At 37.5% G+C, this 18,848-nt stretch overlaps 2 pseudogenes; one reads left to right on the forward strand and one right to left on the reverse strand.

Annotated features, from left to right (window-relative positions):
• Positions 1-7,297: 7,297 nt before the first annotated feature.
• On the forward strand, positions 7,298-7,416 carry LOC111729885 (annotated as a pseudogene).
• An 8,036-nt stretch (positions 7,417-15,452) lies between these two features.
• Positions 15,453-15,571, reverse strand: LOC111729880 (annotated as a pseudogene).
• Positions 15,572-18,848: the final 3,277 nt, after the last annotated feature.

Below are 18,848 nucleotides of genomic sequence, written 5' to 3' on the forward strand. Positions count from 1 at the left end.
AAAGTTAGAGACACACAGAGGAACAGCAGAGTCAGATTTCCTTTAAGAATAAAGGATTAAGGTGGGTGTTAGGAAAAAGCGAGAGAAGTTATTTAAATAAGACCTTGTGATTGGAGAGCTTTGAATGTAAAGAGAGGCAAATAGTCCCTTTTTGTATAAAGTTTGTGAAAATGTGAATTAAAATAAAATATGTAAAAACTAAACAGTATAACTGTGCTTTAAGGGAGGATTTTATTCTAGAGTATAAATAAATATATGTATATGTATATATATATGTAAATATACACACACACTCATACGCATACATACAAATTTATATTTATACTATATACAATGCCTTAGATATAATCTCATGTATACATACAAAAGTTATATTTATAAGAGATATATATATATATAACTTCTTAGATATAATCTTTGATAACATGGTTCTAGAATTTTACTCACATTCTCAATTTTGTATTTTTCCATTGACTGAATAAAAATTAACTAGTTTAAGTCTAAAAAGCATCTAAATCTAAAGATTCACTCCTTTCTGACTGGCATGGTTGTATTGTTTATAAGACCAATTCTTATTATTAACACTTTTATTTTATATTTTTACTCTTTTAATAAAATAAGAGCAAAATACAATAAACTATTCAAATAATTGTCCAAACACTGTGACGAGAAAGATGGCAATATATTTGAAACCAATCTGTTGCCTACCAGCCAACTCCCCCCGCTGACCTCAAATAATATTTTGTTAATTGAAACACAAAAGATCCAAGCTCAGCACAAGCAGACAAGTTAGGGGCATCATCTAATATATTACTGTGGACTGAAATCAAAGCAGTGAAGTACATGGAAGGCTTAATGCTGAAATCATTTTTTCAGAAATATTTGCAATGTATTTGGATGTATATTAGTAAGACAAGAGATTAGATAAGAGGAAGATATTTTTTAAGTAAAAGGAAAAGACAGTAAAAATTTAGCTATCCTGAAAAGGCAAATGCTTTAGTAAAGGTTCAGAAGAAACTGTACATTTTCGTCATAATCTCCATCAGGTTAAATGCTTGGACTTGGGATGTCCTGAGTAACCCCAGGCAAGTTATTTTCCTCCTATTGGTTTTATTTTCCACACTGATTAATGGGAAAATTATTCCTTTCTGGATTGATGTAAAAATCTGTAGGAAAATACATGAAGCACCAGTGCAGAGACTGATGCTTAGTAGGTACTTCATAAATGGTAGTGATCTTTCGTTAGGTGAATAGTCTATGGAATAATGACTTCTGATTGTCATGGACTGCTCTTCACTGTTACCATAGTTAGCAGAAGTTATTCCAACTGTCATTAGAGGGAAAAAAAATCGCACCATAGCAGCAGGAATCACTCCATGACTTAGGTCTTCAAAGGCTGATTTAGGGGTAGTCTTTTGCAAAGACAAGAATCTTATGGTAATAATATTTTCAAGACACGTTTCCTTCATCTCCCTCTGAAATGGTTCTTGAATTCATCCTCTTCTTTCTCCTCTTACTGCCATAGCCCATGTTTACGCTCATACGCTATAGCCATAACCATGGCAAAATCTTCTACCTAATCCCTATATCTCATCTCTTCCCTCTACACATGGCCTCTAGATGAATCCTTTTTAAACAGATTTATATTAGTTACTTGCCTCTTAAGAAACTGCGATAGCTCTCCACTGCCTACAGGATGAAGTCCATCCTCCTTGCTATTTTATGCAGCCTTCCACAGTGAGGCCCCAGGCCACCTCCAGAGGCCTATTGCCTCATGCCCTTGTCTCTAAAACCCTATGCTATCACCACATGAAAAATGTGATGCTTCAAGGATAAATCTTGTATTTTATAACTTATGAATCTTACCCTTTTCTTTTCTGATTTTGTTTTCTTAGTCTAGAACGTCTTTTTCCTGAGTGGACTCAAATCCTATATCTTCCAACTAGTATGTCAAGCTGTAATTAGTTGCTTTCTTCACTGATCCTGTCATGTACCACCTTAAGCCCTACAACATATTGCATATTGTGATTATGAATTTCTGCTTCCTTTCTAGACTCTAAGCTAGAGAATTTTCTTATTCATCTTTATAAAAATTTTCTCCAGGAAAACACTGAAAGGTGATTGAAATTATATCTGTGATATATGATTAATGTGAAGCCTCTCTTGAAGGCTAGGAACTATATCTTAGGTTCCTATCATGGCGGCAGATTTTGTCATACTAATGTACTTTTCTAAAAGAATGATGTGACAGACACTGCTAGTTGAGTACTCAACAGCCCTTTGACCTTGCTGGCAGAGCCATTATCTATTATAGAAACTGGGAACTGTGTTATTTGCTTTTCTAGACTGCCATGCAGTATAGTATGGGCATGTGATTCAGTCCTGGCCAATAAGAACTGAGAGAAATCTAGTGGAGATAGAACTTCTAGGAAAGATTTTCCTCCATGTTAACAGAGAGATACATGAGCATAAATCCTTTTCTTCTTTCTTACCTTTGAATATGACCATAAAAAGATATGATGCTCCGAGCTCTGGTAGCTATTTTGCAATTGTGAGGGTAACCAAGACAATAGCAGAGATATTGCCCCAGAATCTCGATGTAATTGTGCCACTTATTTAACTATTTCCAGAATTTACTACCTCTAGGCTTCCGGTTATGTGAGAAAATGGGGTGAAAAAACCCATACCTCTCTTACTTGCCATTTTTATTTGGGTAGACTTTCCTTGCAACCAAATTCATCCTAACTGATAAGTGATTTGATTCCCATGAACAAAAAGCACAGAATCATCATTGAATTTGTGGTTTGCTCTTCAACCTCACCCAGACTTCTAGTTCTTGTATCCCTTCTTTGTTGTCTCATTCTATTAGTAACTCCCGGGTGCTGTTTTTTTTTTTCCTGTCTAACCACAACTCCAACTTCTCATCAATATCTAAGTGAATTCATCCCCCTTCCTCTGCCAAGTCCCTCCATGTGTTGGCCTTTGTCTCTTCCACACTGACGATGTTGAGCAATACAACTAAGAAAATTTGCCGAACTGTGCAATTGGAACAACTACAGTTTCAAGGTTTCCAGACTCACTTGGGCCTTGAACATCCTTTAGCTGTCCTCTTATTTGTTGCTGGTTACTTCCCCAGTCTCCACAGACTCTGTTCCAGATCTTGGTCATCATTCTCCAACCTATTCCCAGCCCCGTCTCCTTTAAGAAAATGGAGGCCAAGAAGTGTGAAACCATTTAAATTTTCACTCCCTCACTTAAAATTTTGTTTTAATTTTTCTTTCTGTTTTAGTGGGAGAAAAAATTTATTTCTATCATCATGAACTCTTTTTCTAATTTTTTATCTCTTTTGCGATCTTGCATTTCTTCTATCTCTCCATCTCTCTTATATACAAAATTTAACTTAAAATGGACTATATAGACTTAGATCTAAACTCCAAAACTATAAACTTTTTAGAGGCAAAGATAGAACTTTGGATTAGGCAAAGATTTCTTAGATAAGACACAAAAGTATAAATTGAAAAACACAAAAAATCCTGATAAATTGAACTTCATCAAAAATTTAAAACTTATGATTTTCAAAAGATACTGTTAAGAAAATGAAAAGACAAACCATGTGCTTGGAGAAATGTTTGAAAAACACATGTATATAAAAGGATTTGAATCTAGAACATACACTTTCACAACTCAGTAATAAGAAAACAACCCAAAATTTAAAATTAGCCGAAGACAACAATAAAAGAAAACTACAGACCAATATCCCTGATGACTATAGATGCAAAAATTCTCAACAAAATATAAACAAACCAAACTCAACAGCTCCTTAATGGATTTTACACCACGATTAAGTAGGATTTATCTGTGGGATGCAAGAATGGTTATACATACGCAAATCAACATATGTGATAGACCACATTAATATAATGAAATATAAAAATTATGTGATTATCTCAATAGTTATAAAAAAACATTTGACCAAATACAACATCCTTTCATGATAAAAATTCTCAACAAATTGAGTATAGAAGGACCATATCTTAGCATAATAAAGGCCCAAAATGACAAGCCCACAGCTAACAGCATACTCAGTGGTGAAAGGTTAAAGTTTTTTCCTATAGAGTCAGAAACAACACAAGAACGCTCGCTCTCACCACTTCTATTCAACATAGTACTAGAAGTTCTAGCCAGAGTAGTCAGGCAAGAAACAGAAATAAAAGACATCTAAATCAGAAAGGAAGAAATAGAATTGTCTTCATAAATGATATGGTATATACAGAAATTCCTGAAGATGCCACACACACACACACACACACAAACTATTAGAATGAATCAATAAATTCAGTAAAGTAGCAAAATGCAAAATCAACATACAGGAATCAGTTGCATTTCCAACAATGCAATATCTGAAGAAGAAATAAAGAAAACAATCCCATTCACAATAGCAACAAAAACAATGAAATACTTAGGAATAAATTTAACCAAAGAGGTAAAAAAAATCTGTACACTGAAAACTGTACGACTTATATGAAAGAAATGGAAGAAAACCCAAATAAATGGAAAGATATCTCATGTACATGCATCGGAAGAGTTAAAAAAAGTTGTTAAAAATGTCCATACTACCTAAAGTAATCTACAGATTCAATGCGACCTCTGAAGATTCTAGTAATGTGTTTCACTGAAACAGAAAAAATAATTCCTTTCCTTTGGACATATCAAATAAGACTACCAGTAGACAAATTTTGTGTATATTTCTGGTATGCAAAATGGTATAGGCACTTAGGAAAAGTTTGGCAATTTCTTATGAAGTTAAACTTATACCCAGCAATTCCACTCCCAAGGGTTTATCATGAGAAATGAAGACCTACGTCTATACAAAGATTTGTATGCAAATGTTTTAAGCATTTTTATTAATAATTACCAAAACCTGGAAGTAACCCATTATCCATCAACTGAGAACTAAATGGACAAATTGTGATGTATCTATACAAAGGACTATATACTACTCACCAATAAAAAGGAATGAACTACTAATGCATGCAACAACATAGATGAATCTCAAAAGCATTAAAATAAGCCAGACACAAAACGTTCCTGTTTGATTCCATTTACATGACATTCTGAAAAAGTCAAATTTACGGGAACAGGAATCAGATTAATGGTTGCCAAGGACTGAGGGTAGGGAAAAGGGATACAAGGGAACTTTTTGGAGTGACGGAAATACTCTATATTTTGTTGTGGTTGCTGTGACTGTATGTGTTTGTCAAAAGTCATATAACTGTATGTCTAATATAATAAACATAAAAAACCCTTCTTATTATCCTAAAAAAAATACCCTTCAACCACGGTCCTACTCCATTTATTTATTTACTTGACCGAATTCTCTGAGGAAAGGGACATTTTCTGTGTAGTTTTCTTTTAGCTAATATTTATTTATTAGCATGCAATGATTGCCAGAGAACCTAGGTAAACAAGACAATCTATCTCTGTCCTCAATATATAGTCTGAGAGTTAGTTTAGCCTGATCCTATGCCCTTCCTTTTTTAGCAAGTTTTATGGAAGAGTCATCTAAACTTAATTCTTATATATTATCTTCTGTTTGATCCTTAATTCGCTGCAGTCCAGATTTTTCCCTTCATTTAATAAAACTTCTCTTGATAGGTGACCAAAAACCTCCTAATGGCCATATTCAATGGAGGCTCTTCAGTCCTTATTTCATTTTACCTTCTAATGATATTTGGGTTGTTCATTCCATTCTCCTTTCAACCTCTTTCTTGCCTTGATTTTGGAGGCACCACTCTGTCCTGACGTTTGATTTTTCACAAACTTCTACACTGGCTACTCTTCTACCCAGGAATTTTCAGTGTTCCTCAGGGCTCTAATCCATAGCCCGTCTCTTCTGATACCATGTCCTTCTTAGGAGGCTCTCCATACTTTCTTGAGGATTCAACTACTATACATGTGTCTAGCTAAAAATTTTTTTTGTTCATCTACAGTAGAGGCCTCCAAAATACTGGCTTTAACAAGATAGAAGCCTAAACATGGATAGTCCAGTGAAGAAGTTTCACAGTATTAATAGGAACGAACCCAAGTTTTTATCTTTCTGTTCTGGCACCCCCTGTTTGAGGATTTCATTTACAAGGCCCAAGGTGGTCTAATTTAGCTGCCAGGACTCCAGCTATTATATTTGTGTCATAGGGAGTAGGAAGGGGTTGGGAGGAGATAAGTACCAGTCCCTCACTCCTGTGCTTTTAATGAGATTTCTTGGAAGCCCACAGAACACTTCAATGAGAATTTAGTCATGAAACCACAATGAGACTGGGATATATATATATATAGTCCCTTATTTCAGGCAGTAAAGTGTCCAACTAAATATGGAAGTTCTGGAAATATCACCATTTGCAACCATCATGGTAAAGATCAATTTGGATAAGAATCACCAGAGAATGCTCAATCTGGGGAGGAAAGTTTGCTCAAGAGCAGAACACTTATATGGTCTTAAACTGTTTCCCCACAGATTGCTTACTGGTCACAAAGGATGAGGGAACAGTAACTATACAGTGGAAAAACCAGGCAATATCCTGACTGGGAGATGGAGATTAAATAACTGATGAAGAGCAGGAGGACATCATGTGGCCTCCAGATGTGACCCTGCGAAGGACATGACATTGCTTATGTGGTATTCCAGCTGGAAATATATAACGTGAATCTAATCATGAGAAAACATCAGACAAACCAAAATGAAGGAACAGTCTATAAAAGAACTGACCTGTACTTTTAAAAAATGTCAATGTCATGAAAAATAATGAAAAGCTGATAAACTCTTCCAGCTTAAAGGAGACTAAAGAGACATAATAACTAAGTTCAATACATGATCCTGGACTGCATCTAGCACTGAAAAAAAATTCTGTAAAAGACATTATTGGCTGGGAGAATGGGGTGAAGGATTAAAGAAGTACAAATCAGTAGTTGATAGTCATGGGGATGGGGAGCACGGCAGAGGGAATGCAGTCAGCATTAATATGATACCTAAGTGGAGGGCCAGGGGAAGGAGGGGGCAATCGAGGGGATCATTTTATGAACGTTATAGATGTCTGACCAATGTGCTGTATACTTGAAACTAATTTAAATAAATAAATTTATTTTAAAAAATTTTAAAAAAGACATTATTGGGACATTTGACTAAATTGATCAGGATATTTCGGAGAATGAATAGGACCTGTCGACTAAATGTTGAATCTGTTTTCTTCTCTCTATCCCCAGAGCCACTGTCTTAGTTTAGGCTCTCAGAATTTCTCCTGTTGTCTATGGCCATGCTACTGTGAACAAGCCTGATCCCATCCAATCTCAAAAGCTAAGCAGGGTCGGTCCTGGTTAGTACTTGGATGGGAGACCACCTAGGAAGACCAGGTGCTGTAGGTGTAAAAAATTAAAAAAATAAATAAATAAGGAATTGTAAGCTGACAACATTCTTGCAATCTGTGAGGTCAACCAAGGGTCGCCTTGCCTTAAAAAAAAAAAAAAAAATTTCCCCTCTCAGCCTATCTCTGGAATCTTCCAAGCGATATCACATTGTCTTTTCCTTCCAGTCTGTTCTCCACATTTTCAACAGAGTGATTTTTGGAAGCACAATCTGATTATGTCATATTCCCTGTCTTAGTCCAGCTGCTATAACGAAAATACCATAAACTAGATGACTTATAAACAACATTTATTTCTCACAGTTCTGGAGGCTGAGAAGTCTGAGATCATAGTGCCAGCAGATTTGGTGTCTAGTGAGGACCCACTTTCTCGCTGATGGCTATCTTTCCCCTGTAAACTCACATGGTGGAAGGGGCAAAAGAGCTTTCTTGGTCTCTTTTATAAGGGCACTAATCCTATTCATAAAGACTTGGACCTCATGACCTTATCACCTCTCAAAGGCTCCACCTCTTAATATCATCACAGTTAGGATTCAACATGTGAATTTGCGGAGACAGAAAGATTCAATCTAAAGCACCCCTAATGAGAAATCATCTGTGGCTTGTAATTGCTTATTCCTGGTCTGCTATAGGAGACCCTTGTCTACATGGACCCAGAGTTCCTTGTGGGTCATTTCCTCACTGCGCTTCCAATCTCAAATGGTTCCAGTTATTGTTCGGTCTTCCACCTTCTGCAGTATAATGCCCAGGATGACATAATGAGGACAAAGATAAGTTAGCAAGATAGGGAGTTATTTTAAAGCTTTTACCTGTTTGAGATATAGGCTGGATTATCATGTAAAATGATTCCATTAAAAATTTTTTAGAGGAATTAATTTTTCAGAGAAATAAATAAGTGTCTACTGTTTGTGCCAACTCAAAGGAAAGGGCTAATGAAGATGTGCTTGTTGGCTGGTTTCCATCCTAAAATTTCCTGTGAGGCTATTAGATGCAGCCAGCTAAGGATCTCATTATCTTAGTCAGAATTATTCTATCAACGGCCCTTTTTCTCTGTCACAGCTGGTGCTGAGAACCATATGTCATAAAACTTGCTGTACTCCCAAAGTTTAAAACCCTTGCTGAATGAAAAATAAATCACTGTTGCTGAATCAAGTGACCCATAGGCCTTCCAAGAAAAATTTCCTTTATATTTTGTAGTTATGTGGTGAAAGCTCATGGTTTTCCTTACCCATGTGGCTTTTCTCCCATTTCTCATCTGCTTACTTCCTATAATTTTTCCAAAACATTATTCTATCATTTATGTTCAATAAAAAAGATTGCTTAGCTTATTTGCTCTCAAGAATAAGAAAACTTCACATTTAGTAATAAGATGATACAATTCTTTTCCTCTGGACTTATCGAATAAGATTACCAGCAGACAAATACTTATCTAGAATTCAAGACAGAAAATCCAGCTAGTATATATTAATATCTAGTCTGCAGATCCATATCTATACCTAAACTTACATTTTTAAGGCATCTGCTTTAACTTGTCAAGCATTCCCTTAAAAGCCAAGGCTACATTAATATAATAAACAGTGAGAGAGGGTTGGGAATATTATGGTGAATTGCCTGAATAAAGATTATTCATTTCGCACCATGTATTCTGTTGTGTAAAATTCTAATTTGTGACCAAACACCATGCTCACTTCCATATGGGAGAGATGGTCTGTGGATCAACTAATAGCATTGTATTTCAGACTAATGTGCTATGTTATTTTGTACCTAATCTGTATACTAGATAAGTCTCTATTTCTATGTTGCTCTGTCAATAAGAGTCACTTACCTTATATTCTTGGGATGTGTTATTAGTGACAGCAGCAATTTCTAAGCCACATTTAATATGTTATTATACCTAGACTCTAAAATCATCGAAGGTTTACAATTAAATTCTAGAAAATTGATGAAGAAAATTAGAGTTACTCTCTTACCTTCCCAGAGAATACTACTGGTTCATCAATGTTTATGTAAGTTTCTAAAGAATTGCCAAAAAGCTTATGTGTTAGACATTTCCACATACAATAGATTAGTGATCACTTTTTTAATGGGACAGATAATATCTGGTCTATTCTTAGGCTTGTGAGACTCTTAGGAAATGATTTATAGGAAAAAGTATAAAGCGTATTTTAATATTAAATACTATTATTAAAATAAGTTTCTTAAGTTACAGATATGATTGGAGAACTATAAATCTTGAGAAAGCCTCTAATATTGTTTTCTGATATTAAATAGACATATATTCTGTTCACAAACCAGGAAGAATAAGTTCCAAAGCTTGGTCTCACTACTCATTGCCAAAGTGAAATCGACAGAGCTTAGAAACCTGTCTTGAGCTGAGCCTTCTAGGGCCTGGACTTAACCTGAATTTCTCCACTCCCCTTTGCATTATTGATAATGCAATAATTGGGGGAGGGGCGGGGGGTGAGTATCCTTTACTAAGTTTTTATTTCATTTATTTTCAAAAACAGGATCATTTTCAACAACAGGATCAGCCCTAGAGAGAGAGACATAGGACATGAGGGGACCTATGTCCAGTATAGCTGTGCTGATAGTTTAAGACTGACATCCATTCTGATTGATCAGAGCCTGTCTTAGACATCCTATGAGGTAGATGTAATTTTTATTATTATCATTCCTATTTTAAAATTAGGGAATTGATAGGTTAAATAACATCTCAAAGATCATGTAAGTAATAAGTGCTAGAGCCAGTATTTTAACTCAGTCTGTTTCCAGGCTTTGCGCTCCTAAACTTGACACTGTTGACAAGTAGCTGAGTGCAAGGGCCTGTGGAAAAGTCATATCTGGGTTGTGTAGGGGAATCAGATGAGTGGAGAAAATACAAAGGAGACATGGCAGAATCTCAGAGGTAACCCTGTCTGCCCTATCACTGAAAAGGGCCTGGATGGAATATCTGTAGTGAATGTTATGTGTTCAAGAAGCATTCAGACTGGCTGCAAACTTGTGAAAACAGACAGATGCCTTCTTTTTAGAGATGAAGAAAATGCAGTAACAGAGAGGCCGTGTGAGTTGCCTAGGGTCACACAACTTGTTCATTCATTTAATCTTTCATTTTGTCAAGTAAAGTATTAGGTACTAGAGAAAAAATATAGCAGGTCCTCTTACCTGGCCTCGAGAAAGTTATATTTTAGTCAGAAAACCATGTTGGGAAAACCAAAATTATGAAACAGCAAAAATACTATAAAAAAGATATGAGCAAAATGTATGGGAATCCAGACTTTCCTGGAGGAGTCCCTGAAGGCTTCTCAGAGGAGGTGGCATTTGAGTTGAGTCTTGAAAGATGAATAGAAGTTTACCAGATGGAGAACAGAAGGAAGATCATTCCAGGCAGTCCAGAGGGTTGGTTGCAAAGTGTCAACCAAAACCCCTATATCCTGACTCAGTTCAGCACTCATCTGTCCACACTGCCAGGGAAAGAAATGCCCACTGCTGGGAAACGATTGTGACAGGACTGTTCCAGGTCACTGGAGAACATACGTCAGGAAAATATACACAATCAGTGGTAACTGTGAAATTTTAAATCATTTCTACTCTCCTAATATAAGGATTTCACATCTCTTACTATTCACTTAATTATAACTTATAGCTCTACCTAAATTACATGTAGAAAATATTTTAATGTATGTATCTTTTCCTATTTTAAAGGCATGCAGATAATTTACCATATGACTGTCTCAAATTACTCTTACAATTTTTTTTGCCTAAAGAATTCATGGGGAAAATTATTACTATTCATTTAAGCCTTGTAAACAATTGGTAAGAGTAACCACTATTTTTCAATTCCAATCTCTGTTTGGCAAAGCATTTATTGACACTTCTTTTAAGAAGGATGATATATTTTGTTTAAGAGAGTAAGACTGGTTAGAACTTCCAGGAGTCGATGTCCCTGGTCATTTTCCAACTTGAATACTTGCAAAAATTTATGCAAAATTCATGAACTTTAATTTTTTAATTAAATAACATTTTTCTTCAAAGTTTTTTTTTCCAGACTAAAATAATAACTAAGGTGGTTAACTGTGTCATGAGTATAGTTGTTAAGGTTACATACCGTGAACAAGGGTTCCTGGAAAAGGGGGTGAATTGGGAATAAAGTCTAGCTTGAGCTTTGTCAGGCTCAGGAAATGCAGACGTTTCCTGATTCACACACAGGTGCCAGTTGGGCCAGTTGTCGTTTTGGTTACTCAAACACAGATTTGTTCTGTGGGAATTTAGAAAAACACGATTTGTTCTATGGGAATTTAGTTCAACTTTGAGCTTTTAGAAGAAGGATTATCACTCAGGGCTGGATTTTAGTTATACCATTAGATTAATTTGACCTCATGATAGACCAGGACTTGAATCCAGAAAGTCTGATTCCAGAACACTTGCTCATAACCACCAGGGTGTGTTGACTCTCACCATGCAACTCTGCCTCTAGTCTTAATATACAAGTCAAATCACACGATAGCACTGGAGCCCTGAAGTTCCTGTGTTTGCTGTCTGCCAACCCCTAATCCCCTCCATTCCCCACCAAGTAAAGAACTCTTCTTTCCTAGCTATTTCTGGCAACTTGCTAAGGTAGGAGATGAGGGACAAAGTGGTCACACACTTGCTTTTTGATATTGTCCAGCCTGTTCCTCCTCTTCTGTTCCTGTTCCCTTCATCAAAGTTTACTGTCTTGGAAGGTGCTTGAAAGGGCTTCACAGTTGCCATGGACAATGTTGTCCTTCCAAAGAACATTATAATAAGCAGCAAATATTTGTATAGCACTCGCTATGTTCTAGGCACTGTTTTAAGGGCTTGACGTGTATAACTCATTTGGTCCTTTAAATAGCCCTGGGAGGTAAATACTATATGATCCCACCATTTTCTGTAGTGAAGGAAACAGGCACGGAAAGATTAAGTAACTGCTAATGTTTCAAGACATATTCCCAGTGCTTCCAATAGCAGTGGCGAAAGAATGAATCCGGCTTCCTTTCATCAGCAATGAGAAGGGCCTCTTCCCACTGGAGCTGCATTTGGTCCTCTTGACTCCAGAGCACCATCGTGCCCAGATTCTCTTAAACTCTTTAATGCAAACAGCTCTTTGGTTTTCTTTACTAAACACTTCCTAAAGAATATTGCTGTCTTCATAAGCACAGGCAACAATCTATCTGTACTTACAAGTTAGTTTCCTACACAGAAAGATTGAAAACAAACAGTAAAGTCTATAATGATGCAGCTGCCCATGGCATGCACATTATTTTATCTTTGTTTATTCATTTCCCACCCCACTCCCCAACTCATATGTATTGAGCACCTACTCTGCGCTCTGGCGATTTGGTGGTACGTTAAAAGGTCCAAATTCCTGCCTTCATGAAAATCATTCTTAAATAGAGCTGTTTAGCTCTTTGGAGTTATGTCTTAATGATCTCCATGCTGAAAGAGGGTCTATGCCACACATTTGAATAACTAAACGGCCCCAAAGCTGGCTTCATGGGACTATAATCTGTGCAGTTTCACAAGACCCTGCGCTTAGAATGGGGCGTTCGTTTAATGCTACGCTGTCACCATTTTGGAATTGTTACAAATTTGTGAACAATGGTCTTGCATTTAAATTTTACACTAGGCCTTGCAAATTATGTAGCTGGTCCTGACTGGCCTCTTAGATCTCCTTGCTTGAAGAAAACTGCTTGCAGTCTTGAAATGGCTGTTTTTCATCCACATTTCAGAGACCTCGGGTGCCAACTTTTCATAAAATATTAAGCTCAAGTTCTCAAAATGATGGCTACAGGGTTACTTCCTCCTTTCCCTTCTCACTCCAGGAAACACTACGTATTTGTTATTCATCTATTGGCTCCTGTAACTCTGACAATAAAGGTCACTTGAAGACATGAATTTGCATAGGTTATTGATAAGTAAGAAAATAAGACTAACCTTAGAAAATAGTAGCTCACCCCAAACAATTGGCTTGATGTCTTTTTGGCTCTCCCCTTGCAATCCATTGATTCTTTCTTCTTCTTACTTTTTAGATAGTGACATGGAGTAGTGAGCTATTTGTCTCTTGGATACCACATGGGGCTAAGGGGAGTAACAGAATTGGAAATAAGAATAGCCATGACCCTGCTTTTGGCGAGATTGTGATGCAGGCACCTGGATTGTAGACTCTTCCATGACCTTTATACCTCCATGGTGTCCATGATCCATTTGCTCTTTTCTCTTTTCTAAAATCTTGCTCTGTAGAAAGTGGAAAAGAGATATAATTAACTAATTTTTATCAAAATGCAAGTGACCGGTAAGACTTAATGTGTACCTCTTCTTGTGATAGTTCCATTTTAACTTAGTGCAAAACTCATTTGATCGTGCTCAAGGACGAAGAGCTGATTAAAGAATTCTAGTCCAGCCAGTAGGGGATAGAGGCTGTATGGGGAGGGATGGAGAGATGAGAGATGGAGAGAGAAAAAAATCTTTCTATTGCTCCTGACTCTTACACAGGAGTGGTCCTGAAAGATAATTTCTCCCTAAATTTCTGAACTAAAATGGAATGGCTCTGCGCCTGTGAATGTGGAGGCTATACGCCACACAAACAGGTAAACTGAAACTAGGTCATAGATTCCAACACTCCCCCAAATAAGTAAATGTTTCAAATGGTAACTGGGGCATAAACATCTTTATGAATTAATATGGAAGGAGATTTGTCCTGTCAGTGCCCCAGTTAACACTCTTGTGATTGTCTGTTCTGACTCACACTGTTCTTGAAGTGGTGGCAAGTCTATCCACAGGCCTTTTTCCCCCTGATTGTTTGCCTTCCCTTCCTATGAGCCCCTTTGTTGCTGACTGAGAAATTATGTCTCAATGTTGCTGTTGGTCTTTTGGTAGCTATGCCTACAATTTTTAATAAAAAATGAAGTAGCACAAAAGAGTTGATTATGACAGACCAATAGTCTAAAAATATATATCACAGAGAGGCAGGCATCTTCAGTTAATTCAACAGAGTCAGTTTGCTTGAGAGATCTCCTGGGAGCAAATGAGCTGGAGTATTGTGACTTCTTTTTTTTTTTTGCCATGATTTTGTTGTGTAAGTTTAGGCAAGCGCGACTCTGATGAGAGACTCTAGAAGAGAAGGGGTAAATGTCGTGGGGCTGAATTTGTTTACTGAGCTTGGAAGGGTCCTCTGGGATAACAGAGAAAGCAATTGGAAAGAGAGAGGGAGAAGTAGGTGGTAGAGTATTGGAGTTGATTTGGGGGGCCAAACTTTCCCTTTAAGATAAGTGGAGCAGGGTGTACAGGACCAAATAACATGGCTTTGAGAAGAAGCCTTGCCCAGCTCAGGCAGGCTGGTTACATGGCCAGACTTCCCATGAAGAATGGCACAGCATCCTGAGGGATAAATGTTAGGGATGGGGTGTCAGAGATGAGGGGCATAGAGACAAAATTTCATACTGCATTGAATATATTATTCAGTAATTAAAAGAGGCTGAAAGTCATACGATTTTCTTTTTAGAGCTACAAAAAAGAGGCAGATGTTAAAATATGGATAACATCAAAAGATGGATTCAAAATAATTATACTGAAACCTCATGTATCTTCGATGATAACCTAGGTTCTAGTTCCTGAGTGGAACAATGAGCACTTTCTTGCTCTCCGGGGAGGAAGGCAGGGGTTTGATGGCAGTGGTGATGCTTGGAAGGTGTTTCAGCAATGCAGTGGAGAAAGTGAGCAGGTCGTGTGTGGCAGAAAAAAGAGAAGAAATGCTTCACTAGGGTTCGTGGGTTTACTAGGCAGGAACTTTGGGGTGGGTGGGGTAGGATGGGTGGGCATGAGTTGTAGGAAAGGTACTGAATCCCTAGATATCTAGGAATAAAATAGACCCCATCTTTAAGACCTGGATGTCTGGAGCTCTCTTTGAGTCAGGAGTCAGTTTGGATCAGGCAGAAGTTAACAAAGTTGGAAAACATACGCCGTTAATATTTTGGGGCAAATCATATCATCCCCAGTCTGTTGATCTGATTTTTTTTTTTATGCCTACAGCACCGGGTCTTCCTAGGTGGTCTCCCATCCAAGTACTTACCAGGCCCGACCCTGCTTAGTTTCCGAGATCAGATGGGATTGGGCGTGTTCAGGTTGGCATGGCCATAGACTCCAGTCTGTTGATTTGAAAAACACTTATTATATGATCTTTTACCATACATTTTTTACTATTGAATGAGAATAATACTCAAACTTTCCTCTTAAGACAATGTATAAAAAATGCTTAGCAAAATTTGTTACTCAGAAAATTTTTTATAAATTTAAAATTTAGTGTATAATTAAAACACAAATCAAAACTGGCACTCACTCCCTTTGGTCAATAAGGAAAGCCCACTGGGGGTGTAAGATAGATGTAGAACTAGTACTATAGCTCTTCATGTTGTAACTAGGGCTTGGACAAGATATTTTGAAAGAACTGTTAGAATTGGGTGACTAACTCTATTTGAGGAATAAGGGAGAGAGAAAGCAGAAAGAAGAGCTAGTTTGGGGAGAAATAATGTTTTGTTTTGGACATGACATGGTTGAGCTGATGGTAGGCCACATGTGTGGGAGCACCCAGTAGGCCTGGAGGGAGATCAAGACTACAGCTATAAATGAGAATCATTTGCTCAGGAAGGGGCCACTGAAGTCACGAGGGTGGGTGAGTCCATGAAGTAAGAATGGGAGGGCAAAGGGGAGGGTGGGGCCAGAACATTGGAGACTGCCACGATTAGGAGGTAGAAGGAGAAAAAAGTGTAGATAAAGAGTTTTGAGAAGGTGGGTCTGAAAATTGAAAGAAAAACCACACTATTGCTATGTCTCTGAAGTGGAGAAAGAAAAATTGATTGATAGCATCAAGTGACCAGTAGATTGGTAAGAAAAAAAGTTCTTAGACTTGGCAAATTGAGTTCATATATGACCTTTAATGGTACAGCTTCATTAGATTTCTGAGAATGGAAGCCAGATTGCAGAGGTTTGAGGCATGACTGGATTGTGAAGAAAGTCAGTGTGATTTTCTTTTGTGAGGTTTGATTTTACATTTTAGCACCAAAAGGCAAAGATTAAAGGGCTGACTTATCAACATGGAATTAGGTTTGAAAGGTGCTCTGGGGCTTTTCGAAAGGCAGTACATGAACCAGAGAAAGACAGAAGAGGTTTGTCAATACTTTTTGTAAGCCTTTGTAGGTTTCAAAAACACTTTTTTATTTCATCTTCTCAAGAAGCCTCTGTGGGCAGATACCAGCATTTTCATCTTATGGATGAGGACATTAAACCTCTAAGAAGTTGTGGCTTGTCCAGGATGTCACAGCTGATTTGTGGCAGCACTTGTCCCTCAAATCTTGTCTCCTGGTCCACCATACTCTAAGATGTCATTTTAATTCACAGTTAATGAGCAGTCTTTTAGGCAAAGAACTAGGATTGTAGGCCTCAGGGTTCCAGTTTTTTGGTAAATTTGGGCTATATAGTTACTTATTGGGTGTATTCCAAGCTTGTTTTGGTGAAGAGGACGGGGGAGAGAAGAGGATGGGTCAAAAGTCAGAAATGTGAGACAAGGGGCATTTACTTTCTCTCACTGTGAAGTAGAGATAGACTAGCTGTTCTTCGCAGCATCAGTCTCTCAGCAGGTTAACTAGAATTTACTGAGAACCAGTTGTATGCCAGAGTCTAGAGTGTTTAAGGGTAAAAAGATCCAGCAAGTCCTTATTTAGTAACGGAACAGAGCGTGAGACAGAGAGTTATCATATAAATATGCACAATCACTATGATAATTACAAAATTGCTTAGAAGAAATAGTCATTTAAAGGTTGTTTTGGTAGTGTTTGGCACATTGTTTTTATTCTAAATAAGTAGGTGTTAGATCAATAAAATTATTAAATAAGTGAATGAAAGATAGTTAATGAAAATTTCCTGGAATTAAGTGAGTTTAATAGAGAGGTAGAGAAGAAAAAGCAGTGTGTGTGTGTGTGTGTGTGTGTGTGTGTGTGTGTGTGTGTGTGTGCTGTGGGTGATAATGGGAAGGTGGGGTTCAGTAGAAACATGCTGACAGCTCCAAGGATTTGGGCAGCTTAGACCAAGACTCAAAGGTGAAGTGCAGAATAGTTGTAGGAAAGGGTCAGGAAGGCAGCTTGGTGGAAATGAAGCCTGGGGTTTTGGATAACATCTTTATTGAGCTATAATTCAATACCATAATTCACATACCATAAAGTTCACCTTCTTTTTTTTTTTTTTTTTTCCATTTAGTGATGTATCTTCAGGAAACTCTATTCATCATTGTCTTTACATATTTGGACAACTTTAAGCATAAATTTTGCCTTCGGGGAAGGAGGAAATAATCTCAGCAGTACTGTGAAGAAGCTTCTCCTGTTGGCTATGAAAAGGATAATGGTTGGCTGATATTAATGTGCTTTACAGGAATTTTGCCTTCCGGTTCTATGTTATGGGTATTTTACACTTCAAAATTTAATAGATGGGTTCACGGGATGCTATGGTTATATCGTACGGTTTCTAAGAAGATATAATGGAGATTAAGCAATGTGAAAATTTTCCTGAATTATTCAAAGATAAACTGCCAGTTTGTGAAGTAACCTGATTTTTTTTCAGTAAATTTATTACCTCTAAGTTAGGGGTTAGCTTACAGAGAGACTTTCCATGTCCATGTAAACTGTCCCCTGAGCACTTGAAACATTTAAAAGCTTTAGACATTTACCTGATACATTCATAGTGCTTAATATCATTGATAATCAGTAATTAAAATGCCATTTTTCCTTTTGATGGTCCAGGAGAAACTGGTGATCCTGTCATTAGGTTTTTAACTTGTGTGGTAGGTAGAATGTCTCCTCAAATATGTCTGCATCATAATCCTTGGAACCATCGAACACGGTACGTTACATGGTGAAGGGAATTGAGATTGTAGATAGAGTTAAAGTTGCTAATCAGCCAACCTCAACACAGAAATTATCCTGGATTTTTCGTATGAGGCCAATCACGAGGGTCCTTAAATGGAAGAGAGGGGAGATGGGAAAAAAATGGCATAGATGATAGAAGCTTTGTTCATCCCTCTTGCAACCAAATCGAAGTTGTGACAGAAACACAGAGCAAACAACAGGAAAGTCACCTGGGATCTAGATGAATAGAAGCCCTACAACTAGGGAGAGAAATAATTAATCGACCTGCAATGGTAGAAGGTAGGATGAGGCGAAGACATGAGGCTGCCCAGTACCCAGCAGCTGAGTGGGACAGAGCCTGCAGCAGCTGCAAATGCCTCTTAAAGGGGCTGCGTCCACAAGTGGACTTTCCTGGTGATGGACTCTCTTGCTCTGAGCACCAATGCTGGGTTGGCTCCAAGGGGAGCACCAGGGACTTACAGGGGGACACTGATTTTTTGGAGTGAGGGCCAGAGGCGAGGCT

Source organism: Pteropus vampyrus, unplaced genomic scaffold, assembly GCF_000151845.1.
Source record: "Pteropus vampyrus isolate Shadow unplaced genomic scaffold, Pvam_2.0 Scaffold287, whole genome shotgun sequence".
Lineage (NCBI taxonomy): Eukaryota > Metazoa > Chordata > Mammalia > Chiroptera > Pteropodidae > Pteropus > Pteropus vampyrus.